Genomic DNA, 10,762 nt, shown 5'->3' with positions numbered 1-10,762 from the left:
TGGATAATGGACTGTAGGCGAATTAAATCGGGTGGTGCTACGGGAATAAGATTAGGAAATGAGACACTTAAAGTAGTAAATGAGTTTTGCTATTTGGGGAGCAAAATAACTGATGACGGTCGAAGTAGAGAGGATATAAAATGTAGACTGGCAATGGCAAGGAAAGCGTTTCTGAAGAAGAGAAATTTGTTAACATCGAGTATAGATTTAAGTGTCAGGAAGTCGTTTCTGAAAGTATTTGTGTGGAGTGTAGCCATGTATGGAAGTGAAACGTGGACGATAAATAGTTTAGACAAGAAGAGAAGCTTTCGAAATGTGGTGCTAGAGAAGAATGCTGAAGATTAGATGGGTAGATCACATAACTAATGAGGAGGTATTGAATAGAATTTAATTGGAGAGAAGAGAAATTTGTGGCGCATCTTGACTAGAAAAAGGGATCGGTTGGTAGCACATATTCTGAGGCATCAAGGGATCACCAGTTTAGTATTGGAGGACAGCGTGGAGGGTAAAAATCGTAGAGGGAAACCAAGAGATGAATACACTAAACAGATTCAGAAGGATGTAGGTTGCAGTAAGTACTGGGAGATGAAGAAGCTTGCACAGGATAGAGCAGCATGGAGAGCTGCATCAACCAGTCTCTGAACTGAAGACCACAACAACAACAACCTAGGAATTACAATTAAGAACAATTTTTTGGAAACAACATATAGAAAGTGTTGTGGGGAAGGCAAACCAAAGATTGCGTTTTATTGGTAAGTCATTTAGAAAATGTAACAGTGCTACTAAAGAGACTCCCTACATTACACTTGTCCATCCTCTTTTAGAGTACTGCTGCGCAGTCTAGGATCCTTAAAACACAGCATTAACGGAGTACATCGAGAAAAGACGAGCGGCACGTTTTCTATATAGCAAAATAGAGGAGAGAGTGTCACTGACATAATACAGGATTTGGGGTGGACGTCATTAAAACAAACACGTTTCTCGTTGCTGCGGAATCTTCTCACGAAATTTCAATCACCAACTTTCTCCTCCGAATGCGAAAATATTTTGATGACGCCGACATACATAGGGAGAAATGATCACCATAATAAAATGAGGGAAATCAGAGCTCGCACGGAAAGATATAGGTGTTCGTTTCTTTCCGCGCGCTGTTCGAGATTGGAATAATAGAGAATTATTGTGAAGGTGAAGGCCCTTATCCGTGATTTGCAGAGTATCCATGTAGATGTAGATGTAGACCAGTAAACCGCCTACGAGCTCTCACCCTCATGGGACATGTAGTCCCAGCACCTGCTGCTCATCAGGAGAGTGCCTACGAGTTACCAGCCTCATGGGACTGTGTCGTGTTCCGTGCTCCTCAACACATTGTTCTTCTCAAGTTTTGTGTGCGTGAATCTCAGAGGTTGTATTTGGCTTAGTTCTTGTAATAAACAGTAGTTATTGCAAAGTATATGTCTCACTTCAGCGAATCTTGCTCCTGCACGAAAGCCGCGCGTGATTAGCCGAGCGGTCTAAGGCGCTGCAAAATGGCTCTGAGCACTATGGGACTTAACATCTATGGTCATCAGTCCCCTAGGACTTAGAACTACTTAAACCCAACCAACCTAAGGACAGCACACAACACCCAGTCATCACGAGGCAGAGAAAATCCCTGACCCCGCCCGGGAACCCGGGCGCGGGAAGCGAGAACGCTACCGCACGACCACGTAAGACGGTGCAATCATGGACTGTGCGGCTGATCTCGGCGGAGGTTCGAGTCCTCCCTCGGGCATGGGTGTGTGTGTTTGTCCTTAGGATAATTTAGGTTAAGTAGTGTGTAAGCTTAGGGGCTGATGACCTTAGCAGTTCAGTCCCTTAAGATTTCACACACATTTGAACTTTTTTTTCCTGTAGGAAAGGATGGAAGCCAGCCGGTGTGGCCGAGGGATTTTAGGCGCTTCATTCTGGAACCGCGCGACCGCTACGGTCGCAGGTTCGAATTCTGCCTGGGGCATGGATGTGCGTGATGTCCTTAGGTTAGTTAGGTTTAAGTAGTTCTAAGTTCTGGGGGACCGATGACCTCATATGTTAAGTCCCATAGTGCTCAGAGCCAAAGGATGGAACATTGGAGACAAGGTAAAAGGCTTAGCGTTTTGGTTCTTCGAAGTGTTTTTTCGTGTTTTGATGCGCCTTAGTTCGTTTCCCGCAGCAGAGTTCGTTTTCAGATTTGTTCGTGTGGTTTTAGAACCAAGTGGATTTTTGCTTGTGTGAAAGTTCGCGTTTTCTGCTCCATTTCTAGAATATAACTTAATCGGCTGTACAACTGGCTCGTAGCAGTGTAGCGCTCTACCAAAAATTTTCTGTTAAAATTTCATTTTTTTTTTATGCATCGAGAAGATAATATGGAATCTTTCTTACTTGTTATTCCTCTTAGTCGTTTATTTCTACTCTGGCAGTCTGAATGTATGGATGTCAGTAATAATTAAAGTAACGTTTATCATTCTCGCACCCAGTCAACCACATAAACATACAGCTGGTTTGAACCCGTTTAGGTTTATTCGCCTAAGTTCGTACAGCCCCGTCCTCTTTCGTCTGCGGGAAAGTTTTTTATTTCTAGATGTAACGGAGATTCCCCTGGCAGGACATCAAATACACTATGGACGCATTCAGAAATCAACCTCTGATTCAGGGCAACATCTCTTGCTTCTTGTGTTGCTGTAGTCTAGAGGCAGTGGCGTCCATCGAATTTTGCACTTCCTACCACGGAACAAGTTCCCCAGTCTACGCACGTAGGCGAACGAAGTTTCATAATCGTTGTTGTCTCTTCAGCATAGTTCAGGCGGTCGGTTCACATACTGTGTGAGTGTGAATTCTCCCAGTTACCACTATTGGTTCGAGTTTTTTTTCAGTATTTAGAGGTTCAACTTTCATTTTTCTGCTGCGTATTTTCGCGTTACGTTTGCTTGTCTTTTAATCATCATGTCATCTGAGCTATGTTTGTCTCAAGTTCAGTTAGAGGATGAGAAAATAACAGAAACCACTGCTCAGATTCTGGCTTCTACAGCCGTGTGTTGACATGCCGCTCCTGCACCTGTGCGAACTGTTTGTGTGTTTGACGGTCAGAAAGAGGGCTGGGACCTGTACTGTCAACAGCTGCGGTTCATGGCCTACGGTACACGATTTAATCAACGCATTGCCAATTTTCTTTTTTGTGTGGTGTAGAAATTTCCGTTTGTGTTGTCAGATTTTTCAAGCCTCTCGTCCGGTGAAATGGATTATGACATGTTAGTGGAACGTTGTAAGTAAATTGCCTATACTTGTGTGTGTGTTATTGTAAATACAAACCTGGGAATGTGAACTGACAATCTAAATGTGCTACTGAGCTCAAAGCTACGTCACTTACATTAAATTGAAAATAATCCTGTGTCTGTTGGTGTGTGTGTGTGTGTGTGTGTGTGTGTGTGTGTGTGTGTGTGTGACAACCGATCTTATTCATAAGCAAATAAATAAGGAAACCAATAATTTCAGGCTCAGTACACTTGGTCAGTGCGAACAGTTTGAAAAACACGTAACTGTATAAAAAAAAAACTGTGATTTCGACCTGTATAAGAATGTAACCTGAAACACACGAAAATTTTCTGCACTGACATATGGCCCTGGTAAAATAAAGAAACTGCCAGAACCCAGACTGCGCAAAGGAAACAAAACAATCACGTATTATGAATGTCACCTGCAAAATGAAGCACTACCAGAAAGAGCTAAAAAAAATTACTGCAAAAAACTAACTACAGTCTGCGCAGGAAAATTGGGTGCATAATCTTGACACAAAATGCCTATGGAACACATTGACTCTACCTTCAAGTTGTGAAATTTCAGTTAAGAAGGAATTTATAAAAAAAAGTATAGATTCTAATACGAAAATTCATTTAATCTAATAACTTCCATGATATAGTAAATTAACTCAGAAGATCAACGAACAGAATAATTATCAAAAACTCGACCGTAATGAGAGTGAAGTGTACCAACAATACAAGTCTACAAAAATAAAATATACTTCTCTTTTTTAATGTCTGAGGTCCTGTCTTAGACGCTGGAGGGGAAGGGCATGGTTGGGGGCACCACTATCAAGTTTTTGCCCCGGTTCGGAAATATGTTAGAGCCGGGGCTGGTCTGGGGTTCTTTTTCTATATAATGTTTACGTTCTATTCAGTGCTTGTGGGATGCAGGGTTGTCTTAAATTCGTTATCCCCATGTTGCTCATTTCTCAGGCACATGTTTACACATTGTCTTACTGTATTGGTTGGACAGTCAGCGCTGGCTGCTATTGTGTCCCTCTTTCCTTGTATGGCGCTCCTTTGAGATTGATGCATCATCTCTTTCTAAGGAGCGATGGATAGTGGGTATGCAGGACTGCTCTGTGCGATATTTCGGCCACCACATTTATTGTTATGTTTCGCAGGCCAGTACAGCCCCTGCCTTACCTAGAAGGCTATATTTAAACAGAATAGGCAAGCTACTGTGAACAGTCAAACTGGCTGCAGTCAACACAGTATCCAGGGGCGCCAAATTGGAAATTTGTGATAAGTTCTACGGGACCAAACTGCTGATATCATCGGTCCCTAAGCTTGGACACTACTTAATCGTATGTAAAATAACTTACGCTAAGGACAAGGCACACACCCATGCCCGAGGGAAGACTCGAACCTCCGATGGGGGTACCCGCGCGAAGCGTGATAAGGCGCCTCAGACAATGCGGCCACACCGCGCGTCCTGGGGACGCCACTCTCGCCACCAAGTGGCATACAGCACACAGCACTGCAGTTCTATCTATCTATCTATCCATCGCTTGAGCCTTGTCCCGCAGTTAAACAGGGTCAGCCGTCGTTAATCGGGTTTGGCATGTTAATGTTTTAAGGGGTGCCCAGATGCCCTTCCTGCCGCCACCTCATAACCCCCGGGACAGAATTAGTGTATCCCAACTGTCTGCATCGAGTGTAATCCATGGAATTGTGCGAATGTGTTCAGATGCCTGCGACCCGTGTAACTGAGGCGGAACACGGGGACCAGCCCGGTATTCACCTAGTGGGATGTGGAAAACCGCCTAAAAACCACATCCAGGCTGGCCGGCACATCGGCCCTCGTCGTTAATCCGCCGGGCGGATTCGATCCGGGGCCGGCGCATCTACCCGAGTCCAGGAAGCAGCGCGTTAGCGCTCTCGGCTACCCTGGCGGGTAGCACACAGCACTACAGTCACAGGAGTTAATTTACGTCTGCACGGTCATATGCTTACATGGTACCATACATGTATCCTTCCGCAGGAGTGTACTTAAGTTGGCATTCTGTGCACAGAGAGTGACTTGTCTTGAGCCGCCTCCGAGGCTGCTCTTCCACCAGCCGCTGAGGGCTCCTCTTCGAAGTATTTGTTGTGATTGCCCACATGCTCATTGCCTTCAGAGACAGTGTTGTTACCAGCTCTCAGCCTCACAGGACCATATCATCGCAGCACCTGTTGCTCATCTGTCATAAACAGTTGTTAGTGCAAAATGTATGCTTCACTCCAGCGAGTTTCGCTCCTCTAGAAGAGTACTGAACAGAGCATCGTATGCTACAGAGTGGAAACATTGCCAAGGTTGTGGCTAAGCCATTTCTCCGCAATTATTCCAGGAGTGCCAGTACCACAAGCTTCGTAGGAGAACTTTTGTGAAGTTTGGAAGATAGGAGACGAGGTACTGCCGGATGTACAGCTGTGAGGGTGGATCATGAGTCTTGCTCTTGTAGTTCAGTTGGTAGATCACTTGCCTGTGACAGGCAAAGTTCCCAAGTTTGAGCCTAAGTCTGGCACATAGTTTTCAAGTGCGCGGGAGTTTCTAAATTACTCTAATGCACTTTGGAAACTGCATAACACTTCGCCGTATACATCAACATGTTACATCAAAGTTGTAACAAAATGCGTCATGCATCATCATGTCATAGCAAAAATTGTAACAGACTGACTCATATACAGGGTGACAATTACTGAACTATATGAAAAAACGTAAATTAGTTACAAACTTCGGCGTGGACACACTTTATCCAACATGCAAACGTCACTACAGATATTAGGATTTAGGTTATGACATGTTCGGTATGCCTGCCATCATTGGTGATGATGCGGCGCAGACGAAAAGCGAAATTCTGTGTGCCCTCTGAAGTGCTGGAACATCAATGCTGTTGATGGGCGTCCTGAATGGCTATTTTCAGCTCAGCGATGGTTTTGGCCTTATTGCTGTACACATTGTCTTTAATATAGCCCCACAAAAAGGAGTCGCATGCCTTCAGATCCGGAGAATATGGTGGCCAATCGAGGCCTCTGGGTATCCCAGAGCAAGTGTGCGTCCAAGACGTAAAACACACTCCTGCTTCTATGGGGTCGAGTTCCGTCTTGTATGAACCACACCTTGTCGAAATCAGGGTCACTTTGGATAACGGAAATGAAAACATCTTCCAAAACCTACACGTACAGTTCAGGAGTCACCGTGCCATCAAGGAATATCTCACCGATTATTCCGTGACTGGACACTGCACACCACACTGTCACACACTGAGGGTGAAGAGACTTCTCGATTCCGAAACGCGGAATCTCAGGCCCCCAAATGCGCCAATTTTCCTTATTGACGAACCCATCCAAATGAAAGTGGGGTTCGTCGCTAAACCAAAGCGTAATGCCCACACTAATTCCCGTCATGCCTTGCGGCCAACAGCACAGTTTTAACGTCCTAAGGCAAACCGTTCACAAGTTATGACTATTTTATTTAATATAGTTCAATAATTGTCACCGTGTAACAACAAAATTGTGACAAACTGCCTCCACGTTACAGGAAAATTATAACAAACTGTCCACGTTGTAGTAAAGTTCTAATAAACCGCTCATATTTTACCAAAGTAGTTACGATCTGCCAAGGTTACGATAAAATTGTATCAACTAGCCGATGTTTCAGTGAAATAGAAACCGATTGCTCCCATTTTACAACAAAATTGTGACAAATTGCCAGGATTTTGTTAGAAATCACCGAATTTTGTGTAGAACCAGTTATTTTTGTGTCAAAATCCGCTCATGTAATACTTACGTTGGTGTTTGCATTATAAATTTCCATTCAAATAATAGCTACATGTACCACTTTAGCAGATGAATGATCATTAAATATAACTATTCGGTCAGTTTTAAGCACCGAAATTCGGTCCGCCTCCTTAGCTCAGTTGTCAGCACATCTGACTGACATGCGGAGAGCCCGGGATCTATTCTCGTCTGGATCAGAGATTTTCACCACTGTAGGATTGCGTGTTGAATTGTAATCACCATTTTATCATCATCGACGGTTGGTCACCCATTGTGGTATCAACTGCAGGAACTTGCAACTCAGCGGCCGAACTTCCCCTGGTGGGGCCTCCCAGTCATCCATTCCATGTCGACATCGTCGTCGTCATCATCATCGATCACTAAAATTCGGAAAATGGAACGAAATTCCAAAATCCATGTGCAGTTCCACAGACTCAATAGTGCTACGTACTTAATCATAGATGGCGGACCTGGAGTACAATTTCCTATTACATATTAGGCTCAGACTTGCCCATATAGCTGTCAGTGGGTGTGTAATTATCATGGCGCTGTCAATAAACCATAATATTGGACTTAACAGACCTTGAACGAGGAGAAATAGAAGACAATTGTTGCAGACCTACTATCGTTGGTTCATGAGGAAAATTTCGTGTTCTAAACGTAATATACGAATAATAGGACTGGTTTAAGGAAGATATGTACAATCTTTGCCACAACGGGGACAGTTAGGATTAATATGTGTCTACTAAACAGTGTCAGCAGAAACAGTGTGACAGGAACAGCAGAAATCATATATTCACTGTAGTGCTGGTCATACAAGACCTCTCATAAAGTAGGCGACTTTAAAGAGAATGCTTCAGCAGCGCCTGAAGTGTGAATATCTCATATCAGTCTGATGAATGTGTTGTTGAAATATCTTGTCTTCTCTGACTTAAAGTATTACATCATCAGGGAAGATGTCATGCCGGGCTGAGACCACAGTTAAATTGCTCCATACATCAGAATGTCGCAGCAAAATTGTAACAAATCACCCCAGGTTACAGCAAAATTATATCAGACTGTTTCATACGCCACTATGTTACACCAGACTTGTAACAAGCTCACGTACTCTGTCATTTTACAGAAAAATTGTAACAAATTGCCTCTATACATCGCCATGTTTTAGCATAAGAGTTGTAGCGTAGACCACGACAGGTCCGATGAGTACTAATGAATTTCTATCACACTGTAGCCGACCTATGGAGAAAATTAGTGTTCGGTAACACTGCCATCTGTCAAAAAAGTATGTGGTCATTGTGAAACAGCTACTTGAGAATATATTTGAATCTTTGGTAAGAACCTACTACTACTACTCTTACTGCAGCTAGTTTGGAACCTGTTTTGAATCTATGGTATGAATCTACCCCTAACTTACCTGGTGCGCCACAATGGCGACACGTCTTCATGAAGTTTCATCCATCTTAGGTTTCTTCCTGTTCCGCAACGTGTGTTGTTATCTAAGAAACACACTGTTCTAATGAACCATTCTCCAACTCGAAATACAACTAACGTGTTATAATGACTTTGTTAGCAGGTCCAACAAACGAGAGATGAGAGCAAAAGAAAACCTAAACAATACTAATGCAGATAGCGATGAAAAACCTAAGAATGAGTCATGTTGAAGTTAATAACGAATCTTATTCTATGAAAACTTTAAGGTTGGGGATGCATTGTATTCTGCAAGGCTTCTCATTCACAGGGTTCAGTTTAGTTGGGGTTTTGACGAACTATTCTACTGCCACAGAAAGGACCAAACATATGTTAAAAAAATTATTACACAAAAATCTATGCCTTTTTGCCAGCCAACATGATTTCATGAACTTTCTGTCCTAGTCTCAAATTATCTACGTGTTACTACATCTGCACTTACAAATAACACAACAGTTGCATCATTTTCATGCTTGACTTCATTTTCTTGTCAAAATTTTGTCAGCCAGAGAACAGGTGTGGGCACAAGTCATAGTTTTAGCCACGGAGCCTACGTCTGACCATGCAGTTTGCATCAAACTCATTGCTCCTACTCCTATAAACATCCTGGTATTCTTGATGCAACCGCGCCTGCTTCGGAGTGGGCTGCGCCTACGTCTCTCACACTTTGTATTTGTGTAACCACTCGTTTTCCGCCGTCTCCTGCACGTCACCAATCAGCATAAAAGGCCCTGTCTATCTTAGCGGCACAAACCCTGAACAGATGTCGTCTCTGAGCGTGTGGCCTCATGCTGTTGCAACCTTCCAAATCACACAAGTTATCTAATAAACTCAGAACATAGCAGATTCCACTATAACTGCCACTAATCTTGGTGTCTGACTCAGACTGCGCCTCTGCTTTGTGCAGTGCCACAAAATTAACCTGAACTTCTAAATATGTAGTCTGGAAACATCTCTCTCCACTATGATCTATTCTCGTGATGTGGTTCAAACTTCGTCTGTTCGCATCTTCTATCAATAACATGCACACATCTTCTAACTGCAACTCTTCTCCCACTTTCTCATCCACACTTGTTACGTGTAATTCATGACTGACTATTTCGTTCTTGTGAACCTCATCTTGAACATCTTCTATGGACCTGCCGCTACCTACGACTGTAGGCTCAGATGCACTCTGCATGTTGTGCGTTTGAGCATCTGGTCCCTCATTAGGTTCGTCACGTTTCTCAACTGCGCTGTCAGGATTCTCTATTCTACTCTCAAATACTTACTTTTGAATATGTTCCGCAGTGCAGTGGCTTCCTGCCATCAAAGATACTGAATTGCTTAACATGCCTTCAGCTTGCTCGTTAATTTCCTCATGTCACTCGTCACATACCACAGATTGGTCACCACTGTTACGAGTTCCTATGAAGCAACTCCTTTTTGTTCCTGAACCATCCGTCACATTAGTGCGAGCATGTTGGTTTCCATGTGTGCCAGTGTGGCCCACATCTCAATTGTACCAATCTGGGTTGGTTGACCCCACAATAACATTGTCCACTCTGGGCTCCAGACACACGTTTGTGCTTACCAGGGACGTGGAAGGGGCCGTTAAACCTGTTTCCGCCTCTCTTGTTTCGTCTGGAAGGTCGTTCGCACTACCCAGCATTGCGGTTCCTGCGAATTCTTCTGCCTGCAACTATTCACCTTCTCCTGGCTTGCTAAGGCGGCTCCACTATCTAGCACATCTCGTTCAGACACCATGTCCTGCACTTCACTAGTGATTAAAAAACTCTTTGCCCTAGAATGAATAATGATAATTCCTCTTGTTTAATGAAAACTTCCTCTTGTCGAATGAACTTCCTTGAGGCATGAAACAATGACAAGCAGTTCTGTTACTAAGTACAAAAGAAAAACCTAATGACCTGTTCAAAAATTATGAACATGATAACACCCGTTCTTTGACACACACAAGAGAACACATACACTCACACACACACACACACACACACACATACACACACACACACACACACACACACACACACACACATACACATTTCCCCAAAATAAACAGAACATTTTACAAAGCGGACACAATATTGTTGCACGCTGCCGATCCAAAACACAAAAATTGTGGAACCACTGAAAAAGTAACACTACTCAACAGCTATTTGGTATTTGGAATGTGATGTACTGATTACAGCTTATTTCTGTATGTAGAATCCGAATCTACC

Source organism: Schistocerca americana, chromosome 2, assembly GCF_021461395.2.
Source record: "Schistocerca americana isolate TAMUIC-IGC-003095 chromosome 2, iqSchAmer2.1, whole genome shotgun sequence".
Lineage (NCBI taxonomy): Eukaryota > Metazoa > Arthropoda > Insecta > Orthoptera > Acrididae > Schistocerca > Schistocerca americana.
This window is presented reverse-complemented; position numbering follows the sequence as displayed.